This window comes from Rhinoderma darwinii (genome assembly GCF_050947455.1).
Source record: "Rhinoderma darwinii isolate aRhiDar2 chromosome 5 unlocalized genomic scaffold, aRhiDar2.hap1 SUPER_5_unloc_18, whole genome shotgun sequence".
In the NCBI taxonomy this organism is placed as follows: domain Eukaryota; kingdom Metazoa; phylum Chordata; class Amphibia; order Anura; family Rhinodermatidae; genus Rhinoderma; species Rhinoderma darwinii.
Genome location: NW_027461774.1, coordinates 214298 through 235887, shown reverse-complemented (window position 1 = coordinate 235887; position 21590 = coordinate 214298). Strand labels below are relative to the sequence as shown.

At 47.8% G+C, this 21590-nt stretch overlaps 15 non-coding genes across 15 annotated transcripts; all 15 read left to right on the top strand.

Moving 5' to 3' along the window:
• The first annotated feature begins 517 nt into the window (after positions 1–517).
• LOC142686593 (U2 spliceosomal RNA) lies at positions 518–708 on the top strand. The gene has a single exon (XR_012855922.1). It is a non-coding gene; the product is annotated as a U2 spliceosomal RNA (small nuclear RNA).
• Positions 709–1992: 1284 nt separating this feature from the next.
• Positions 1993–2183, top strand: LOC142686592 (U2 spliceosomal RNA). The gene has a single exon (XR_012855921.1). It is a non-coding gene; the product is annotated as a U2 spliceosomal RNA (small nuclear RNA).
• A 1296-nt stretch (positions 2184–3479) lies between these two features.
• On the top strand, positions 3480–3670 carry LOC142686591 (U2 spliceosomal RNA). Its single transcript, XR_012855920.1, has one exon. It is a non-coding gene; the product is annotated as a U2 spliceosomal RNA (small nuclear RNA).
• A 1280-nt stretch (positions 3671–4950) lies between these two features.
• LOC142686697 (U2 spliceosomal RNA) lies at positions 4951–5141 on the top strand. Its single transcript, XR_012856016.1, has one exon. It is a non-coding gene; the product is annotated as a U2 spliceosomal RNA (small nuclear RNA).
• A 1300-nt stretch (positions 5142–6441) lies between these two features.
• Positions 6442–6632, top strand: LOC142686590 (U2 spliceosomal RNA). Its single transcript, XR_012855919.1, has one exon. It is a non-coding gene; the product is annotated as a U2 spliceosomal RNA (small nuclear RNA).
• A 1284-nt stretch (positions 6633–7916) lies between these two features.
• On the top strand, positions 7917–8107 carry LOC142686589 (U2 spliceosomal RNA). The gene has a single exon (XR_012855918.1). It is a non-coding gene; the product is annotated as a U2 spliceosomal RNA (small nuclear RNA).
• A 1286-nt stretch (positions 8108–9393) lies between these two features.
• On the top strand, positions 9394–9584 carry LOC142686684 (U2 spliceosomal RNA). Its single transcript, XR_012856004.1, has one exon. It is a non-coding gene; the product is annotated as a U2 spliceosomal RNA (small nuclear RNA).
• Positions 9585–10868: 1284 nt separating this feature from the next.
• On the top strand, positions 10869–11055 carry LOC142686693 (U2 spliceosomal RNA). Its single transcript, XR_012856012.1, has one exon. It is a non-coding gene; the product is annotated as a U2 spliceosomal RNA (small nuclear RNA).
• Positions 11056–12351: 1296 nt separating this feature from the next.
• Positions 12352–12542, top strand: LOC142686588 (U2 spliceosomal RNA). The gene has a single exon (XR_012855917.1). It is a non-coding gene; the product is annotated as a U2 spliceosomal RNA (small nuclear RNA).
• Positions 12543–13838: 1296 nt separating this feature from the next.
• Positions 13839–14029, top strand: LOC142686586 (U2 spliceosomal RNA). Its single transcript, XR_012855916.1, has one exon. It is a non-coding gene; the product is annotated as a U2 spliceosomal RNA (small nuclear RNA).
• A 1280-nt stretch (positions 14030–15309) lies between these two features.
• Positions 15310–15500, top strand: LOC142686585 (U2 spliceosomal RNA). Its single transcript, XR_012855915.1, has one exon. It is a non-coding gene; the product is annotated as a U2 spliceosomal RNA (small nuclear RNA).
• Positions 15501–16788: 1288 nt separating this feature from the next.
• On the top strand, positions 16789–16979 carry LOC142686584 (U2 spliceosomal RNA). The gene has a single exon (XR_012855914.1). It is a non-coding gene; the product is annotated as a U2 spliceosomal RNA (small nuclear RNA).
• Positions 16980–18259: 1280 nt separating this feature from the next.
• LOC142686582 (U2 spliceosomal RNA) lies at positions 18260–18450 on the top strand. Its single transcript, XR_012855912.1, has one exon. It is a non-coding gene; the product is annotated as a U2 spliceosomal RNA (small nuclear RNA).
• A 1284-nt stretch (positions 18451–19734) lies between these two features.
• Positions 19735–19925, top strand: LOC142686581 (U2 spliceosomal RNA). The gene has a single exon (XR_012855911.1). It is a non-coding gene; the product is annotated as a U2 spliceosomal RNA (small nuclear RNA).
• Positions 19926–21213: 1288 nt separating this feature from the next.
• On the top strand, positions 21214–21404 carry LOC142686580 (U2 spliceosomal RNA). The gene has a single exon (XR_012855910.1). It is a non-coding gene; the product is annotated as a U2 spliceosomal RNA (small nuclear RNA).
• Positions 21405–21590: the final 186 nt, after the last annotated feature.

Here is a 21590-nt window from a genome sequence, read left to right as displayed (position 1 = left end):
GAGTGACTGACTGAGCCTCACCGTCTTATATAAAGTTCAGACGGAACTTTGCACGTGTCATAGTGGAGCCCTCAGGATTCCAGAGCCAGCTTTCTGACATCATAATGGGGCCTCAGAGATAAAAGCCTGGGCCCAGGCAGTGTTGGTCAGTGCTGCTCAGCAGGCAGCACTGGACTGGACTGGATTACAGCTGATACAAGGTGTGAAGGAACAAGGGGTGGCTGTGGGCATGCACTTGCTGCCACTGCCAGTGTTTATCTGCATGGCAGCAGGGCATTTGGGCGTTGCCAGGAAGGCGTTTTTATGTAGATTCCTCCTCTTTCAGCACTGCATTGTGGTGCAAGCAAAAGAAGCAAATCCTGTCTGGCTTCCTCTCCGGCCTTTATTCACCTCCCGTGTAGCTGTGAGTGTGTGAGCCTGCAGGGCCCCATGGAATTGCCTAGAAGTAGGCTGAATCGCTGCAAGGGCTGAACAGCAGTATCGGGCAGGCTCGGGCAACGCGCGGCCCGTTCGGGTTATCGCTTCTCGGCCTTTTGGCTAAGATCAAGTGTAGTATCTGTTCTTATCAGTTTAATATCTGATACGTCCCCTATCTGGGGACCATATATTAAATGGATTTTTAGAACAGGGAGATGGAAATAGAGCTTGCTCTGTCCACTCCACGCATTGACCTGGTATTGCAGTATTTCCAGGACCGGTGCACCCTTTCCTTATGTGTTGACTAAAAGCAGATTCCAAAAGTGTTTTTTGTCTTTGCTATTGTTTCTGTCTTTCTGAAGGGATCTCCCCTTTTAATCCCATTATTTCAACACCTGTTGGACAATGCATGAGTGATAATGAGCTCATTGATTAAATGCAATTAATGAATAGATTGCCACCTCTTGTTGTGTGTCGTCTGTGTTTCTGTGTTTCCGGCATTTCACATTGGAACACCTCATTCACCTTCCTTGTCTTCTCTCCGCCCTCCCTTTTAGGTAAGTTAAAGAGCTGCACCTGAGCCAGCCACTGATTGATTGATTGATTGATTGATTGATTGATTGATTGATTGATTGATGCAGCACAACAGTCAAATAGTGGAGTGGAGTAGGGGAACAGCAAACAGCCAATAAAGCAGCCCGCCCGCTCGCCTGCCCGCCACAATGGACCTACCTGTGTACACTAGATGGATGTGATGGAATGTACTGTCGTCCCTACATTTCAAGAAGAAGTAAGAATTGCAGTTGCAACAAAGCCTTGCTTGCCTACAAAGAGAGCAGCAATTTGGATTTGTTACTATGTTACCTAGAAGAATAACAAACTGTGCAAGGATGGAGGTTGTAGGAGCAAGGAGAAGTTGTCTGTAAAGTTGGTGGATGCCTATTTTCCATTTTGCAGTCCCTTGTCTCCCTCTTGTGGCCTCCTGGAGGCAACTAGCTGTGCAAAAAAAAGACAGCCTGGCGGCCGGCTGTTGCAGTGTTGCCCTCTCAGGCAACACTGAGTGACTGACTGAGCCTCACCGTCTTATATAAAGTTCAGACGGAACTTTGCACGTGTCATAGTGGAGCCCTCAGGATTCCAGAGCCAGCTTTCTGACATCATAATGGGGCCTCAGAGATAAAAGCCTGGGCCCAGGCAGTGTTGGTCAGTGCTGCTCAGCAGGCAGCACTGGACTGGACTGGATTACAGCTGATACAAGGTGTGAAGGAACAAGGGGTGGCTGTGGGCATGCACTTGCTGCCGCTGCCAGTGTTTATCTGCATGGCAGCAGGGCATTTGGGCGTTGCCAGGAAGGCGTTTTTATGTAGATTCCTCCTCTTTCAGCACTGCATTGTGGTGCAAGCAAAAGAAGCAAATCCTGTCTGGCTTCCTCTCCGGCCTTTATTCACCTCCCGTGTAGCTGTGAGTGTGTGAGCCTGCAGGGCCCCATGGAATTGCCTAGAAGTAGGCTGAATCGCTGCAAGGGCTGAACAGCAGTATCGGGCAGGCTCGGGCAACGCGCGGCCCGTTCGGGTTATCGCTTCTCGGCCTTTTGGCTAAGATCAAGTGTAGTATCTGTTCTTATCAGTTTAATATCTGATACGTCCCCTATCTGGGGACCATATATTAAATGGATTTTTAGAACAGGGAGATGGAAATAGAGCTTGCTCTGTCCACTCCACGCATTGACCTGGTATTGCAGTATTTCCAGGACCGGTGCACCCTTTCCTTATGTGTTGACTAAAAGCAGATTCCAAAAGTGTTTTTTGTCTTTGCTATTGTTTCTGTCTTTCTGAAGGGATCTCCCCTTTTAATCCCATTATTTCAACACCTGTTGGACAATGCATGAGTGATAATGAGCTCATTGATTAAATGCAATTAATGAATAGATTGCCACCTCTTGTTGTGTGTCGTCTGTGTTTCTGTGTTTCCGGCATTTCACATTGGAACACCTCATTCACCTTCCTTGTCTTCTCTCTGCCCTCCCTTTTAGGTAAGTTAAAGAGCTGCACCTGAGCCAGCCACTGATTGATTGATTGATTGATTGATTGATTGATTGATTGATTGATTGATTGATTGATTGATGCAGCACAACAGTCAAATAGTGGAGTGGAGTAGGGGAACAGCAAACAGCCAATAAAGCAGCCCGCCCGCTCGCCTGCCCGCCACAATGGACCTACCTGTGTACACTAGATGGATGTGATGGAATGTACTGTCGTCCCTACATTTCAAGAAGAAGTAAGAATTGCAGTTGCAACAAAGCCTTGCTTGCCTACAAAGAGAGCAGCAATTTGGATTTGTTACTATGTTACCTAGAAGAATAACAAACTGTGCAAGGATGGAGGTTGTAGGAGCAAGGAGAAGTTGTCTGTAAAGTTGGTGGATGCCTATTTTCCATTTTGCAGTCCCTTGTCTCCCTCTTGTGGCCTCCTGGAGGCAACTAGCTGTGCAAAAAAAAGACAGCCTGGCGGCCGGCTGTTGCAGTGTTGCCCTCTCAGGCAACACTGAGTGACTGACTGAGCCTCACCGTCTTATATAAAGTTCAGACGGAACTTTGCACGTGTCATAGTGGAGCCCTCAGGATTCCAGAGCCAGCTTTCTGACATCATAATGGGGCCTCAGAGATAAAAGCCTGGGCCCAGGCAGTGTTGGTCAGTGCTGCTCAGCAGGCAGCACTGGACTGGACTGGATTACAGCTGATACAAGGTGTGAAGGAACAAGGGGTGGCTGTGGGCATGCACTTGCTGCCGCTGCCAGTGTTTATCTGCATGGCAGCAGGGCATTTGGGCGTTGCCAGGAAGGCGTTTTTATGTAGATTCCTCCTCTTTCAGCACTGCATTGTGGTGCAAGCAAAAGAAGCAAATCCTGTCTGGCTTCCTCTCCGGCCTTTATTCACCTCCCGTGTAGCTGTGAGTGTGTGAGCCTGCAGGGCCCCATGGAATTGCCTAGAAGTAGGCTGAATCGCTGCAAGGGCTGAACAGCAGTATCGGGCAGGCTCGGGCAACGCGCGGCCCGTTCGGGTTATCGCTTCTCGGCCTTTTGGCTAAGATCAAGTGTAGTATCTGTTCTTATCAGTTTAATATCTGATACGTCCCCTATCTGGGGACCATATATTAAATGGATTTTTAGAACAGGGAGATGGAAATAGAGCTTGCTCTGTCCACTCCACGCATTGACCTGGTATTGCAGTATTTCCAGGACCGGTGCACCCTTTCCTTATGTGTTGACTAAAAGCAGATTCCAAAAGTGTTTTTTGTCTTTGCTATTGTTTCTGTCTTTCTGAAGGGATCTCCCCTTTTAATCCCATTATTTCAACACCTGTTGGACAATGCATGAGTGATAATGAGCTCATTGATTAAATGCAATTAATGAATAGATTGCCACCTCTTGTTGTGTGTCGTCTGTGTTTCTGTGTTTCCGGCATTTCACATTGGAACACCTCATTCACCTTCCTTGTCTTCTCTCCGCCCTCCCTTTTAGGTAAGTTAAAGAGCTGCACCTGAGCCAGCCACTGATTGATTGATTGATTGATTGATTGATTGATTGATTGATTGATGCAGCACAACAGTCAAATAGTGGAGTGGAGTAGGGGAACAGCAAACAGCCAATAAAGCAGCCCGCCCGCTCGCCTGCCCGCCACAATGGACCTACCTGTGTACACTAGATGGATGTGATGGAATGTACTGTCGTCCCTACATTTCAAGAAGAAGTAAGAATTGCAGTTGCAACAAAGCCTTGCTTGCCTACAAAGAGAGCAGCAATTTGGATTTGTTACTATGTTACCTAGAAGAATAACAAACTGTGCAAGGATGGAGGTTGTAGGAGCAAGGAGAAGTTGTCTGTAAAGTTGGTGGATGCCTATTTTCCATTTTGCAGTCCCTTGTCTCCCTCTTGTGGCCTCCTGGAGGCAACTAGCTGTGCAAAAAAAAGACAGCCTGGCGGCCGGCTGTTGCAGTGTTGCCCTCTCAGGCAACACTGAGTGACTGACTGAGCCTCACCGTCTTATATAAAGTTCAGACGGAACTTTGCACGTGTCATAGTGGAGCCCTCAGGATTCCAGAGCCAGCTTTCTGACATCATAATGGGGCCTCAGAGATAAAAGCCTGGGCCCAGGCAGTGTTGGTCAGTGCTGCTCAGCAGGCAGCACTGGACTGGACTGGATTACAGCTGATACAAGGTGTGAAGGAACAAGGGGTGGCTGTGGGCATGCACTTGCTGCCGCTGCCAGTGTTTATCTGCATGGCAGCAGGGCATTTGGGCGTTGCCAGGAAGGCGTTTTTATGTAGATTCCTCCTCTTTCAGCACTGCATTGTGGTGCAAGCAAAAGAAGCAAATCCTGTCTGGCTTCCTCTCCGGCCTTTATTCACCTCCCGTGTAGCTGTGAGTGTGTGAGCCTGCAGGGCCCCATGGAATTGCCTAGAAGTAGGCTGAATCGCTGCAAGGGCTGAACAGCAGTATCGGGCAGGCTCGGGCAACGCGCGGCCCGTTCGGGTTATCGCTTCTCGGCCTTTTGGCTAAGATCAAGTGTAGTATCTGTTCTTAGCAGTTTAATATCTGATACGTCCCCTATCTGGGGACCATATATTAAATGGATTTTTAGAACAGGGAGATGGAAATAGAGCTTGCTCTGTCCACTCCACGCATTGACCTGGTATTGCAGTATTTCCAGGACCGGTGCACCCTTTCCTTATGTGTTGACTAAAAGCAGATTCCAAAAGTGTTTTTTGTCTTTGCTATTGTTTCTGTCTTTCTGAAGGGATCTCCCCTTTTAATCCCATTATTTCAACACCTGTTGGACAATGCATGAGTGATAATGAGCTCATTGATTAAATGCAATTAATGAATAGATTGCCACCTCTTGTTGTGTGTCGTCTGTGTTTCTGTGTTTCCGGCATTTCACATTGGAACACCTCATTCACCTTCCTTGTCTTCTCTCTGCCCTCCCTTTTAGGTAAGTTAAAGAGCTGCACCTGAGCCAGCCACTGATTGATTGATTGATTGATTGATTGATTGATTGATTGATTGATTGATTGATTGATTGATTGATGCAGCACAACAGTCAAATAGTGGAGTGGAGTAGGGGAACAGCAAACAGCCAATAAAGCAGCCCGCCCGCTCGCCTGCCCGCCACAATGGACCTACCTGTGTACACTAGATGGATGTGATGGAATGTACTGTCGTCCCTACATTTCAAGAAGAAGTAAGAATTGCAGTTGCAACAAAGCCTTGCTTGCCTACAAAGAGAGCAGCAATTTGGATTTGTTACTATGTTACCTAGAAGAATAACAAACTGTGCAAGGATGGAGGTTGTAGGAGCAAGGAGAAGTTGTCTGTAAAGTTGGTGGATGCCTATTTTCCATTTTGCAGTCCCTTGTCTCCCTCTTGTGGCCTCCTGGAGGCAACTAGCTGTGCAAAAAAAAGACAGCCTGGCGGCCGGCTGTTGCAGTGTTGCCCTCTCAGGCAACACTGAGTGACTGACTGAGCCTCACCGTCTTATATAAAGTTCAGACGGAACTTTGCACGTGTCATAGTGGAGCCCTCAGGATTCCAGAGCCAGCTTTCTGACATCATAATGGGGCCTCAGAGATAAAAGCCTGGGCCCAGGCAGTGTTGGTCAGTGCTGCTCAGCAGGCAGCACTGGACTGGACTGGATTACAGCTGATACAAGGTGTGAAGGAACAAGGGGTGGCTGTGGGCATGCACTTGCTGCCGCTGCCAGTGTTTATCTGCATGGCAGCAGGGCATTTGGGCGTTGCCAGGAAGGCGTTTTTATGTAGATTCCTCCTCTTTCAGCACTGCATTGTGGTGCAAGCAAAAGAAGCAAATCCTGTCTGGCTTCCTCTCCGGCCTTTATTCACCTCCCGTGTAGCTGTGAGTGTGTGAGCCTGCAGGGCCCCATGGAATTGCCTAGAAGTAGGCTGAATCGCTGCAAGGGCTGAACAGCAGTATCGGGCAGGCTCGGGCAACGCGCGGCCCGTTCGGGTTATCGCTTCTCGGCCTTTTGGCTAAGATCAAGTGTAGTATCTGTTCTTATCAGTTTAATATCTGATACGTCCCCTATCTGGGGACCATATATTAAATGGATTTTTAGAACAGGGAGATGGAAATAGAGCTTGCTCTGTCCACTCCACGCATTGACCTGGTATTGCAGTATTTCCAGGACCGGTGCACCCTTTCCTTATGTGTTGACTAAAAGCAGATTCCAAAAGTGTTTTTTGTCTTTGCTATTGTTTCTGTCTTTCTGAAGGGATCTCCCCTTTTAATCCCATTATTTCAACACCTGTTGGACAATGCATGAGTGATAATGAGCTCATTGATTAAATGCAATTAATGAATAGATTGCCACCTCTTGTTGTGTGTCGTCTGTGTTTCTGTGTTTCCGGCATTTCACATTGGAACACCTCATTCACCTTCCTTGTCTTCTCTCCGCCCTCCCTTTTAGGTAAGTTAAAGAGCTGCACCTGAGCCAGCCACTGATTGATTGATTGATTGATTGATTGATTGATTGATTGATTGATTGATGCAGCACAACAGTCAAATAGTGGAGTGGAGTAGGGGAACAGCAAACAGCCAATAAAGCAGCCCGCCCGCTCGCCTGCCCGCCACAATGGACCTACCTGTGTACACTAGATGGATGTGATGGAATGTACTGTCGTCCCTACATTTCAAGAAGAAGTAAGAATTGCAGTTGCAACAAAGCCTTGCTTGCCTACAAAGAGAGCAGCAATTTGGATTTGTTACTATGTTACCTAGAAGAATAACAAACTGTGCAAGGATGGAGGTTGTAGGAGCAAGGAGAAGTTGTCTGTAAAGTTGGTGGATGCCTATTTTCCATTTTGCAGTCCCTTGTCTCCCTCTTGTGGCCTCCTGGAGGCAACTAGCTGTGCAAAAAAAAGACAGCCTGGCGGCCGGCTGTTGCAGTGTTGCCCTCTCAGGCAACACTGAGTGACTGACTGAGCCTCACCGTCTTATATAAAGTTCAGACGGAACTTTGCACGTGTCATAGTGGAGCCCTCAGGATTCCAGAGCCAGCTTTCTGACATCATAATGGGGCCTCAGAGATAAAAGCCTGGGCCCAGGCAGTGTTGGTCAGTGCTGCTCAGCAGGCAGCACTGGACTGGACTGGATTACAGCTGATACAAGGTGTGAAGGAACAAGGGGTGGCTGTGGGCATGCACTTGCTGCCGCTGCCAGTGTTTATCTGCATGGCAGCAGGGCATTTGGGCGTTGCCAGGAAGGCGTTTTTATGTAGATTCCTCCTCTTTCAGCACTGCATTGTGGTGCAAGCAAAAGAAGCAAATCCTGTCTGGCTTCCTCTCCGGCCTTTATTCACCTCCCGTGTAGCTGTGAGTGTGTGAGCCTGCAGGGCCCCATGGAATTGCCTAGAAGTAGGCTGAATCGCTGCAAGGGCTGAACAGCAGTATCGGGCAGGCTCGGGCAACGCGCGGCCCGTTCGGGTTATCGCTTCTCGGCCTTTTGGCTAAGATCAAGTGTAGTATCTGTTCTTATCAGTTTAATATCTGATACGTCCCCTATCTGGGGACCATATATTAAATGGATTTTTAGAACAGGGAGATGGAAATAGAGCTTGCTCTGTCCACTCCACGCATTGACCTGGTATTGCAGTATTTCCAGGACCGGTGCACCCTTTCCTTATGTGTTGACTAAAAGCAGATTCCAAAAGTGTTTTTTGTCTTTGCTATTGTTTCTGTCTTTCTGAAGGGATCTCCCCTTTTAATCCCATTATTTCAACACCTGTTGGACAATGCATGAGTGATAATGAGCTCATTGATTAAATGCAATTAATGAATAGATTGCCACCTCTTGTTGTGTGTCGTCTGTGTTTCTGTGTTTCCGGCATTTCACATTGGAACACCTCATTCACCTTCCTTGTCTTCTCTCCGCCCTCCCTTTTAGGTAAGTTAAAGAGCTGCACCTGAGCCAGCCACTGATTGATTGCTTGATTGATTGATTGATTGATTGATTGATTGATTGATTGATTGATTGATGCAGCACAACAGTCAAATAGTGGAGTGGAGTAGGGGAACAGCAAACAGCCAATAAAGCAGCCCGCCCGCTCGCCTGCCCGCCACAATGGACCTACCTGTGTACACTAGATGGATGTGATGGAATGTACTGTCGTCCCTACATTTCAAGAAGAAGTAAGAATTGCAGTTGCAACAAAGCCTTGCTTGCCTACAAAGAGAGCAGCAATTTGGATTTGTTACTATGTTACCTAGAAGAATAACAAACTGTGCAAGGATGGAGGTTGTAGGAGCAAGGAGAAGTTGTCTGTAAAGTTGGTGGATGCCTATTTTCCATTTTGCAGTCCCTTGTCTCCCTCTTGTGGCCTCCTGGAGGCAACTAGCTGTGCAAAAAAAAGACAGCCTGGCGGCCGGCTGTTGCAGTGTTGCCCTCTCAGGCAACACTGAGTGACTGACTGAGCCTCACCGTCTTATATAAAGTTCAGACGGAACTTTGCACGTGTCATAGTGGAGCCCTCAGGATTCCAGAGCCAGCTTTCTGACATCATAATGGGGCCTCAGAGATAAAAGCCTGGGCCCAGGCAGTGTTGGTCAGTGCTGCTCAGCAGGCAGCACTGGACTGGACTGGATTACAGCTGATACAAGGTGTGAAGGAACAAGGGGTGGCTGTGGGCATGCACTTGCTGCCACTGCCAGTGTTTATCTGCATGGCAGCAGGGCATTTGGGTGTTGCCAGGAAGGCGTTTTTATGTAGATTCCTCCTCTTTCAGCACTGCATTGTGGTGCAAGCAAAAGAAGCAAATCCTGTCTGGCTTCCTCTCCGGCCTTTATTCACCTCCCGTGTAGCTGTGAGTGTGTGAGCCTGCAGGGCCCCATGGAATTGCCTAGAAGTAGGCTGAATCGCTGCAAGGGCTGAACAGCAGGCTCGGGCAACGCGCGGCCCGTTCGGGTTATCGCTTCTCGGCCTTTTGGCTAAGATCATGTGTAGTATCTGTTCTTATCAGTTTAATATCTGATACGTCCCCTATCTGGGGACCATATATTAAATGGATTTTTAGAACAGGGAGATGGAAATAGAGCTTGCTCTGTCCACTCCACGCATTGACCTGGTATTGCAGTATTTCCAGGACCGGTGCACCCTTTCCTTATGTGTTGACTAAAAGCAGATTCCAAAAGTGTTTTTTGTCTTTGCTATTGTTTCTGTCTTTCTGAAGGGATCTCCCCTTTTAATCCCATTATTTCAACACCTGTTGGACAATGCATGAGTGATAATGAGCTCATTGATTAAATGCAATTAATGAATAGATTGCCACCTCTTGTTGTGTGTCGTCTGTGTTTCTGTGTTTCCGGCATTTCACATTGGAACACCTCATTCACCTTCCTTGTCTTCTCTCCGCCCTCCCTTTTAGGTAAGTTAAAGAGCTGCACCTGAGCCAGCCACTGATTGATTGATTGATTGATTGATTGATTGATTGATTGATTGATTGATGCAGCACAACAGTCAAATAGTGGAGTGGAGTAGGGGAACAGCAAACAGCCAATAAAGCAGCCCGCCCGCTCGCCTGCCCGCCACAATGGACCTACCTGTGTACACTAGATGGATGTGATGGAATGTACTGTCGTCCCTACATTTCAAGAAGAAGTAAGAATTGCAGTTGCAACAAAGCCTTGCTTGCCTACAAAGAGAGCAGCAATTTGGATTTGTTACTATGTTACCTAGAAGAATAACAAACTGTGCAAGGATGGAGGTTGTAGGAGCAAGGAGAAGTTGTCTGTAAAGTTGGTGGATGCCTATTTTCCATTTTGCAGTCCCTTGTCTCCCTCTTGTGGCCTCCTGGAGGCAACTAGCTGTGCAAAAAAAAGACAGCCTGGCGGCCGGCTGTTGCAGTGTTGCCCTCTCAGGCAACACTGAGTGACTGACTGAGCCTCACCGTCTTATATAAAGTTCAGACGGAACTTTGCACGTGTCATAGTGGAGCCCTCAGGATTCCAGAGCCAGCTTTCTGACATCATAATGGGGCCTCAGAGATAAAAGCCTGGGCCCAGGCAGTGTTGGTCAGTGCTGCTCAGCAGGCAGCACTGGACTGGACTGGATTACAGCTGATACAAGGTGTGAAGGAACAAGGGGTGGCTGTGGGCATGCACTTGCTGCCGCTGCCAGTGTTTATCTGCATGGCAGCAGGGCATTTGGGCGTTGCCAGGAAGGCGTTTTTATGTAGATTCCTCCTCTTTCAGCACTGCATTGTGGTGCAAGCAAAAGAAGCAAATCCTGTCTGGCTTCCTCTCCGGCCTTTATTCACCTCCCGTGTAGCTGTGAGTGTGTGAGCCTGCAGGGCCCCATGGAATTGCCTAGAAGTAGGCTGAATCGCTGCAAGGGCTGAACAGCAGTATCGGGCAGGCTCGGGCAACGCGCGGCCCGTTCGGGTTATCGCTTCTCGGCCTTTTGGCTAAGATCAAGTGTAGTATCTGTTCTTATCAGTTTAATATCTGATACGTCCCCTATCTGGGGACTATTAAATGGATTTTTAGAACAGGGAGATGGAAATAGAGCTTGCTCTGTCCACTCCACGCATTGACCTGGTATTGCAGTATTTCCAGGACCGGTGCACCCTTTCCTTATGTGTTGACTAAAAGCAGATTCCAAAAGTGTTTTTTGTCTTTGCTATTGTTTCTGTCTTTCTGAAGGGATCTCCCCTTTTAATCCCATTATTTCAACACCTGTTGGACAATGCATGAGTGATAATGAGCTCATTGATTAAATGCAATTAATGAATAGATTGCCACCTCTTGTTGTGTGTCGTCTGTGTTTCTGTGTTTCCGGCATTTCACATTGGAACACCTCATTCACCTTCCTTGTCTTCTCTCTGCCCTCCCTTTTAGGTAAGTTAAAGAGCTGCACCTGAGCCAGCCACTGATTGATTGATTGATTGATTGATTGATTGATTGATTGATTGATTGATTGATTGATTGATGCAGCACAACAGTCAAATAGTGGAGTGGAGTAGGGGAACAGCAAACAGCCAATAAAGCAGCCCGCCCGCTCGCCTGCCCGCCACAATGGACCTACCTGTGTACACTAGATGGATGTGATGGAATGTACTGTCGTCCCTACATTTCAAGAAGAAGTAAGAATTGCAGTTGCAACAAAGCCTTGCTTGCCTACAAAGAGAGCAGCAATTTGGATTTGTTACTATGTTACCTAGAAGAATAACAAACTGTGCAAGGATGGAGGTTGTAGGAGCAAGGAGAAGTTGTCTGTAAAGTTGGTGGATGCCTATTTTCCATTTTGCAGTCCCTTGTCTCCCTCTTGTGGCCTCCTGGAGGCAACTAGCTGTGCAAAAAAAAGACAGCCTGGCGGCCGGCTGTTGCAGTGTTGCCCTCTCAGGCAACACTGAGTGACTGACTGAGCCTCACCGTCTTATATAAAGTTCAGACGGAACTTTGCACGTGTCATAGTGGAGCCCTCAGGATTCCAGAGCCAGCTTTCTGACATCATAATGGGGCCTCAGAGATAAAAGCCTGGGCCCAGGCAGTGTTGGTCAGTGCTGCTCAGCAGGCAGCACTGGACTGGACTGGATTACAGCTGATACAAGGTGTGAAGGAACAAGGGGTGGCTGTGGGCATGCACTTGCTGCCGCTGCCAGTGTTTATCTGCATGGCAGCAGGGCATTTGGGCGTTGCCAGGAAGGCGTTTTTATGTAGATTCCTCCTCTTTCAGCACTGCATTGTGGTGCAAGCAAAAGAAGCAAATCCTGTCTGGCTTCCTCTCCGGCCTTTATTCACCTCCCGTGTAGCTGTGAGTGTGTGAGCCTGCAGGGCCCCATGGAATTGCCTAGAAGTAGGCTGAATCGCTGCAAGGGCTGAACAGCAGTATCGGGCAGGCTCGGGCAACGCGCGGCCCGTTCGGGTTATCGCTTCTCGGCCTTTTGGCTAAGATCAAGTGTAGTATCTGTTCTTATCAGTTTAATATCTGATACGTCCCCTATCTGGGGACCATATATTAAATGGATTTTTAGAACAGGGAGATGGAAATAGAGCTTGCTCTGTCCACTCCACGCATTGACCTGGTATTGCAGTATTTCCAGGACCGGTGCACCCTTTCCTTATGTGTTGACTAAAAGCAGATTCCAAAAGTGTTTTTTGTCTTTGCTATTGTTTCTGTCTTTCTGAAGGGATCTCCCCTTTTAATCCCATTATTTCAACACCTGTTGGACAATGCATGAGTGATAATGAGCTCATTGATTAAATGCAATTAATGAATAGATTGCCACCTCTTGTTGTGTGTCGTCTGTGTTTCTGTGTTTCCGGCATTTCACATTGGAACACCTCATTCACCTTCCTTGTCTTCTCTCCGCCCTCCCTTTTAGGTAAGTTAAAGAGCTGCACCTGAGCCAGCCACTGATTGATTGATTGATTGATTGATTGATTGATTGATTGATTGATTGATTGATTGATTGATGCAGCACAACAGTCAAATAGTGGAGTGGAGTAGGGGAACAGCAAACAGCCAATAAAGCAGCCCGCCCGCTCGCCTGCCCGCCACAATGGACCTACCTGTGTACACTAGATGGATGTGATGGAATGTACTGTCGTCCCTACATTTCAAGAAGAAGTAAGAATTGCAGTTGCAACAAAGCCTTGCTTGCCTACAAAGAGAGCAGCAATTTGGATTTGTTACTATGTTACCTAGAAGAATAACAAACTGTGCAAGGATGGAGGTTGTAGGAGCAAGGAGAAGTTGTCTGTAAAGTTGGTGGATGCCTATTTTCCATTTTGCAGTCCCTTGTCTCCCTCTTGTGGCCTCCTGGAGGCAACTAGCTGTGCAAAAAAAAGACAGCCTGGCGGCCGGCTGTTGCAGTGTTGCCCTCTCAGGCAACACTGAGTGACTGACTGAGCCTCACCGTCTTATATAAAGTTCAGACGGAACTTTGCACGTGTCATAGTGGAGCCCTCAGGATTCCAGAGCCAGCTTTCTGACATCATAATGGGGCCTCAGAGATAAAAGCCTGGGCCCAGGCAGTGTTGGTCAGTGCTGCTCAGCAGGCAGCACTGGACTGGACTGGATTACAGCTGATACAAGGTGTGAAGGAACAAGGGGTGGCTGTGGGCATGCACTTGCTGCCGCTGCCAGTGTTTATCTGCATGGCAGCAGGGCATTTGGGCGTTGCCAGGAAGGCGTTTTTATGTAGATTCCTCCTCTTTCAGCACTGCATTGTGGTGCAAGCAAAAGAAGCAAATCCTGTCTGGCTTCCTCTCCGGCCTTTATTCACCTCCCGTGTAGCTGTGAGTGTGTGAGCCTGCAGGGCCCCATGGAATTGCCTAGAAGTAGGCTGAATCGCTGCAAGGGCTGAACAGCAGTATCGGGCAGGCTCGGGCAACGCGCGGCCCGTTCGGGTTATCGCTTCTCGGCCTTTTGGCTAAGATCAAGTGTAGTATCTGTTCTTATCAGTTTAATATCTGATACGTCCCCTATCTGGGGACCATATATTAAATGGATTTTTAGAACAGGGAGATGGAAATAGAGCTTGCTCTGTCCACTCCACGCATTGACCTGGTATTGCAGTATTTCCAGGACCGGTGCACCCTTTCCTTATGTGTTGACTAAAAGCAGATTCCAAAAGTGTTTTTTATCTTTGCTATTGTTTCTGTCTTTCTGAAGGGATCTCCCCTTTTAATCCCATTATTTCAACACCTGTTGGACAATGCATGAGTGATAATGAGCTCATTGATTAAATGCAATTAATGAATAGATTGCCACCTTTTGTTGTGTGTCGTCTGTGTTTCTGTGTTTCCGGCATTTCACATTGGAACACCTCATTCACCTTCCTTGTCTTCTCTCCGCCCTCCCTTTTAGGTAAGTTAAAGAGCTGCACCTGAGCCAGCCACTGATTGATTGATTGATTGATTGATTGATTGATTGATTGATTGATGCAGCACAACAGTCAAATAGTGGAGTGGAGTAGGGGAACAGCAAACAGCCAATAAAGCAGCCCGCCCGCTCGCCTGCCCGCCACAATGGACCTACCTGTGTACACTAGATGGATGTGATGGAATGTACTGTCGTCCCTACATTTCAAGAAGAAGTAAGAATTGCAGTTGCAACAAAGCCTTGCTTGCCTACAAAGAGAGCAGCAATTTGGATTTGTTACTATGTTACCTAGAAGAATAACAAACTGTGCAAGGATGGAGGTTGTAGGAGCAAGGAGAAGTTGTCTGTAAAGTTGGTGGATGCCTATTTTCCATTTTGCAGTCCCTTGTCTCCCTCTTGTGGCCTCCTGGAGGCAACTAGCTGTGCAAAAAAAAGACAGCCTGGCGGCCGGCTGTTGCAGTGTTGCCCTCTCAGGCAACACTGAGTGACTGACTGAGCCTCACCGTCTTATATAAAGTTCAGACGGAACTTTGCACGTGTCATAGTGGAGCCCTCAGGATTCCAGAGCCAGCTTTCTGACATCATAATGGGGCCTCAGAGATAAAAGCCTGGGCCCAGGCAGTGTTGGTCAGTGCTGCTCAGCAGGCAGCACTGGACTGGACTGGATTACAGCTGATACAAGGTGTGAAGGAACAAGGGGTGGCTGTGGGCATGCACTTGCTGCCGCTGCCAGTGTTTATCTGCATGGCAGCAGGGCATTTGGGCGTTGCCAGGAAGGCATTTTTATGTAGATTCCTCCTCTTTCAGCACTGCATTGTGGTGCAAGCAAAAGAAGCAAATCCTGTCTGGCTTCCTCTCCGGCCTTTATTCACCTCCCGTGTAGCTGTGAGTGTGTGAGCCTGCAGGGCCCCATGGAATTGCCTAGAAGTAGGCTGAATCGCTGCAAGGGCTGAACAGCAGTATCGGGCAGGCTCGGGCAACGCGCGGCCCGTTCGGGTTATCGCTTCTCGGCCTTTTGGCTAAGATCAAGTGTAGTATCTGTTCTTATCAGTTTAATATCTGATACGTCCCCTATCTGGGGACCATATATTAAATGGATTTTTAGAACAGGGAGATGGAAATAGAGCTTGCTCTGTCCACTCCACGCATTGACCTGGTATTGCAGTATTTCCAGGACCGGTGCACCCTTTCCTTATGTGTTGACTAAAAGCAGATTCCAAAAGTGTTTTTTGTCTTTGCTATTGTTTCTGTCTTTCTGAAGGGATCTCCCCTTTTAATCCCATTATTTCAACACCTGTTGGACAATGCATGAGTGATAATGAGCTCATTGATTAAATGCAATTAATGAATAGATTGCCACCTCTTGTTGTGTGTCGTCTGTGTTTCTGTGTTTCCGGCATTTCACATTGGAACACCTCATTCACCTTCCTTGTCTTCTCTCCGCCCTCCCTTTTAGGTAAGTTAAAGAGCTGCACCTGAGCCAGCCACTGATTGATTGATTGATTGATTGATTGATTGATTGATTGATTGATTGATTGATGCAGCACAACAGTCAAATAGTGGAGTGGAGTAGGGGAACAGCAAACAGCCAATAAAGCAGCCCGCCCGCTCGCCTGCCCGCCACAATGGACCTACCTGTGTACACTAGATGGATGTGATGGAATGTACTGTCGTCCCTACATTTCAAGAAGAAGTAAGAATTGCAGTTGCAACAAAGCCTTGCTTGCCTACAAAGAGAGCAGCAATTTGGATTTGTTACTATGTTACCTAGAAGAATAACAAACTGTGCAAGGATGGAGGTTGTAGGAGCAAGGAGAAGTTGTCTGTAAAGTTGGTGGATGCCTATTTTCCATTTTGCAGTCCCTTGTCTCCCTCTTGTGGCCTCCTGGAGGCAACTAGCTGTGCAAAAAAAAGACAGCCTGGCGGCCGGCTGTTGCAGTGTTGCCCTCTCAGGCAACACTGAGTGACTGACTGAGCCTCACCGTCTTATATAAAGTTCAGACGGAACTTTGCACGTGTCATAGTGGAGCCCTCAGGATTCCAGAGCCAGCTTTCTGACATCATAATGGGGCCTCAGAGATAAAAGCCTGGGCCCAGGCAGTGTTGGTCAGTGCTGCTCAGCAGGCAGCACTGGACTGGACTGGATTACAGCTGATACAAGGTGTGAAGGAACAAGGGGTGGCTGTGGGCATGCACTTGCTGCCGCTGCCAGTGTTTATCTGCATGGCAGCAGGGCATTTGGGCGTTGCCAGGAAGGCGTTTTTATGTAGATTCCTCCTCTTTCAGCACTGCATTGTGGTGCAAGCAAAAGAAGCAAATCCTGTCTGGCTTCCTCTCCGGCCTTTATTCACCTCCCGTGTAGCTGTGAGTGTGTGAGCCTGCAGGGCCCCATGGAATTGCCTAGAAGTAGGCTGAATCGCTGCAAGGGCTGAACAGCAGTATCGGGCAGGCTCGGGCAACGCGCGGCCCGTTCGGGTTATCGCTTCTCGGCCTTTTGGCTAAGATCAAGTGTAGTATCTGTTCTTATCAGTTTAATATCTGATACGTCCCCTATCTGGGGACCATATATTAAATGGATTTTTAGAACAGGGAGATGGAAATAGAGCTTGCTCTGTCCACTCCACGCATTGACCTGGTATTGCAGTATTTCCAGGACCGGTGCACCCTTTCCTTATGTGTTGACTAAAAGCAGATTCCAAAAGTGTTTTTTGTCTTTGCTATTGTTTCTGTCTTTCTGAAGGGATCTCCCCTTTTAATCCCATTATTTCAACACCTGTTGGACAATGCATGAGTGATAATGAGCTCATTGATTAAATGCAATTAATGAATAGATTGCCACCTCTTGTTGTGTGTCGTCTGTGTTTCTGTGTTTCTGGCATTTCACATTGGAACACCTCATTCACCTTCCTTGTCTTCTCTCCGCCCTCCCTTTTAGGTAAGTTAAAGAGCTGCACCTGAGCCAGCCACTGATTGATTGCTTGATTGATTGATTGATTGATTGATTGATTGATGCAGCACAACAGTCAAATAGTGGAGTGGAGTAGGGGAACAGCAAACAGCCAATAAAGCAGCCCGCCCGCTCGCCTGCCCGCCACAATGGACCTACCTGTGTACACTAGATGGATGTGATGGAATGTACTGTCGTCCCTACATTTCAAGAAGAAGTAAGAATTGCAGTTGCAACAAAGCCTTGCTTGCCTACAAAGAGAGCAGCAATTTGGATTTGTTACTATGTTACCTAGAAGAATAACAAACTGTGCAAGGATGGAGGTTGTAGGAGCAAGGAGAAGTTGTCTGTAAAGTTGGTGGATGCCTATTTTCCATTTTGCAGTCCCTTGTCTCCCTCTTGTGGCCTCCTGGAGGCAACTAGCTGTGCAAAAAAAAGACAGCCTGGCGGCCGGCTGTTGCAGTGTTGCCCTCTCAGGCAACACTGAGTGACTGACTGAGCCTCACCGTCTTATATAAAGTTCAGACGGAACTTTGCACGTGTCATAGTGGAGCCCTCAGGATTCCAGAGCCAGCTTTCTGACATCATAATGGGGCCTCAGAGATAAAAGCCTGGGCCCAGGCAGTGTTGGTCAGTGCTGCTCAGCAGGCAGCACTGGACTGGACTGGATTACAGCTGATACAAGGTGTGAAGGAACAAGGGGTGGCTGTGGGCATGCACTTGCTGCCGCTGCCAGTGTTTATCTGCATGGCAGCAGGGCATTTGGGCGTTGCCAGGAAGGCGTTTTTATGTAGATTCCTCCTCTTTCAGCACTGCATTGTGGTGCAAGCAAAAGAAGCAAATCCTGTCTGGCTTCCTCTCCGGCCTTTATTCACCTCCCGTGTAGCTGTGAGTGTGTGAGCCTGCAGGGCCCCATGGAATTGCCTAGAAGTAGGCTGAATCGCTGCAAGGGCTGAACAGCAGTATCGGGCAGGCTCGGGCAACGCGCGGCCCGTTCGGGTTATCGCTTCTCGGCCTTTTGGCTAAGATCAAGTGTAGTATCTGTTCTTATCAGTTTAATATCTGATACGTCCCCTATCTGGGGACCATATATTAAATGGATTTTTAGAACAGGGAGATGGAAATAGAGCTTGCTCTGTCCACTCCACGCATTGACCTGGTATTGCAGTATTTCCAGGACCGGTGCACCCTTTCCTTATGTGTTGACTAAAAGCAGATTCCAAAAGTGTTTTTTGTCTTTGCTATTGTTTCTGTCTTTCTGAAGGGATCTCCCCTTTTAATCCCATTATTTCAACACCTGTTGGACAATGCATGAGTGATAATGAGCTCATTGATTAAATGCAATTAATGAATAGATTGCCACCTCTTGTTGTGTGTCGTCTGTGTTTCTGTGTTTCCGGCATTTCACATTGGAACACCTCATTCACCTTCCTTGTCTTCTCTCCGCCCTCCCTTTTAGGTAAGTTAAAGAGCTGCACCTGAGCCAGCCACTGATTGATTGATTGATTGATTGATTGATTGATTGATTGATTGATTGATGCAGCACAACAGTCAAATAGTGGAGTGGAGTAGGGGAACAGCAAACAGCCAATAAAGCAGCCCGCCCGCTCGCCTGCCCGCCACAATGGACCTACCTGTGTACACTAGATGGATGTGATGGAATGTACTGTCGTCCCTACATTTCAAGAAGAAGTAAGAATTGCAGTTGCAACAAAGCCTTGCTTGCCTACAAAGAGAGCAGCAATTTGGATTTGTTACTATGTTACCTAGAAGAATAACAAACTGTGCAAGGATGGAGGTTGTAGGAGCAAGGAGAAGTTGTCTGTAAAGTTGGTGGATGCCTATTTTCCATTTTGCAGTCCCTTGTCTCCCTCTTGTGGCCTCCTGGAGGCAACTAGCTGAGCAAAAAAAAGACAGCCTGGCGGCCGGCTGTTGCAGTGTTGCCCTCTCAGGCAACACTGAGTGACTGACTGAGCCTCACCGTCTTATATAAAGTTCAGACGGAACTTTGCACGTGTCATAGTGGAGCCCTCAGGATTCCAGAGCCAGCTTTCTGACATCATAATGGGGCCTCAGAGATAAAAGCCTGGGCCCAGGCAGTGTTGGTCAGTGCTGCTCAGCAGGCAGCACTGGACTGGACTGGATTACAGCTGATACAAGGTGTGAAGGAACAAGGGGTGGCTGTGGGCATGCACTTGCTGCCGCTGCCAGTGTTTATCTGCATGGCAGCAGGGCATTTGGGCGTTGCCAGGAAGGCGTTTTTATGTAGATTCCTCCTCTTTCAGCACTGCATTGTGGTGCAAGCAAAAGAAGCAAATCCTGTCTGGCTTCCTCTCCGGCCTTTATTCACCTCCCGTGTAGCTGTGAGTGTGTGAGCCTGCAGGGCCCCATGGAATTGCCTAGAAGTAGGCTGAATCGCTGCAAGGGCTGAACAGCAGTATCGGGCAGGCTCGGGCAACGCGCGGCCCGTTCGGGTTATCGCTTCTCGGCCTTTTGGCTAAGATCAAGTGTAGTATCTGTTCTTATCAGTTTAATATCTGATACGTCCCCTATCTGGGGACCATATATTAAATGGATTTTTAGAACAGGGAGATGGAAATAGAGCTTGCTCTGTCCACTCCACGCATTGACCTGGTATTGCAGTATTTCCAGGACCGGTGCACCCTTTCCTTATGTGTTGACTAAAAGCAGATTCCAAAAGTGTTTTTTGTCTTTGCTATTGTTTCTGTCTTTCTGAAGGGATCTCCCCTTTTAATCCCATTATTTCAACACCTGTTGGACAATGCATGAGTGATAATGAGCTCATTGATTAAATGCAATTAATGAATAGATTGCCACCTCTTGTTGTGTGTCGTCTGTGTTTCTGTGTTTCCGGCATTTCACATTGGAACACCTCATTCACCTTCCTTGTCTTCTCTCCGCCCTCCCTTTTAGGTAAGTTAAAGAGCTGCACCTGAGCCAGCCACTGATTGATTGATTGATTGATTGATTGATTGATTGATTGATTGATTGATTGATGCAGCACTACAGTCAAATAGTGGAGTGGAGTAGGGGAACAGCAAACAGCCAATAAAGCAGCCCGCCCGCTCGCCTGCCCGCCACAATGGACCTACCTGTGTACACTAGATGGATGTGATGGAATGTACTGTCGTCCCTACATTTCAAGAAGAAGTAAGAATTGCAGTTGCAACAAAGCCTTGCTTGCCTACAAAGAGAGCAGCAATTTGGATTTGTTACTATGTTACCTAGAAGAATAACAAACTGTGCAAGGATGGAGGTTGTAGGAGCAAGGAGAAGTTGTCTGTAAAGTTGGTGGATGCCTATTTTCCATTTTGCAGTCCCTTGTCTCCCTCTTGTGGCCTCCTGGAGGCAACTAGCTGTGCAAAAAAAAGACAGCCTGGCGGCCGGCTGTTGCAGTGTTGCCCTCTCAGGCAACACTGAGTGACTGACTGAGCCTCACCGTCTTATATAAAGTTCAGACGGAACTTTGCACGTGTCATAGTGGAGCCCTCAGGATTCCAGAGCCAGCTTTCTGACATCATAATGGGGCCTCAGAGATAAAAGCCTGGGCCCAGGCAGTGTTGGTCAGTGCTGCTCAGCAGGCAGCACTGGACTGGACTGGATTACAGCTGATACAAGGTGTGAAGGAACAAGGGGTGGCTGTGGGCATGCACTTGCTGCCGCTGCCAGTGTTTATCTGCATGGCAGCAGGGCATTTGGGCGTTGCCAGGAAGGCGTTTTTATGTAGATTCCTCCTCTTTCAGCACTGCATTGTGGTGCAAGCAAAAGAAGCAAATCCTGTCTGGCTTCCTCTCCGGCCTTTATTCACCTCCCGTGTAGCTGTGAGTGTGTGAGCCTGCAGGGCCCCATGGAATTGCCTAGAAGTAGGCTGAATCGCTGCAAGGGCTGAACAGCAGTATCGGGCAGGCTCGGGCAACGCGCGGCCCGTTCGGGTTATCGCTTCTCGGCCTTTTGGCTAAGATCAAGTGTAGTATCTGTTCTTATCAGTTTAATATCTGATACGTCCCCTATCTGGGGACCATATATTAAATGGATTTTTAGAACAGGGAGATGGAAATAGAGCTTGCTCTGTCCACTCCACGCATTGACCTGGTATTGCAGTATTTCCAGGACCGGTGCACCCTTTCCTTATGTGTTGACTAAAAGCAGATTCCAAAAGTGTTTTTTGTCTTTGCTATTGTTTCTGTCTTTCTGAAGGGATCTCCCCTTTTAATCCCATTATTTCAACACCTGTTGGACAATGCATGAGTGATAATGAGCTCATTGATTAAATGCAATTAATGAATAGATTGCCACCTCTTGTTGTGTGTCG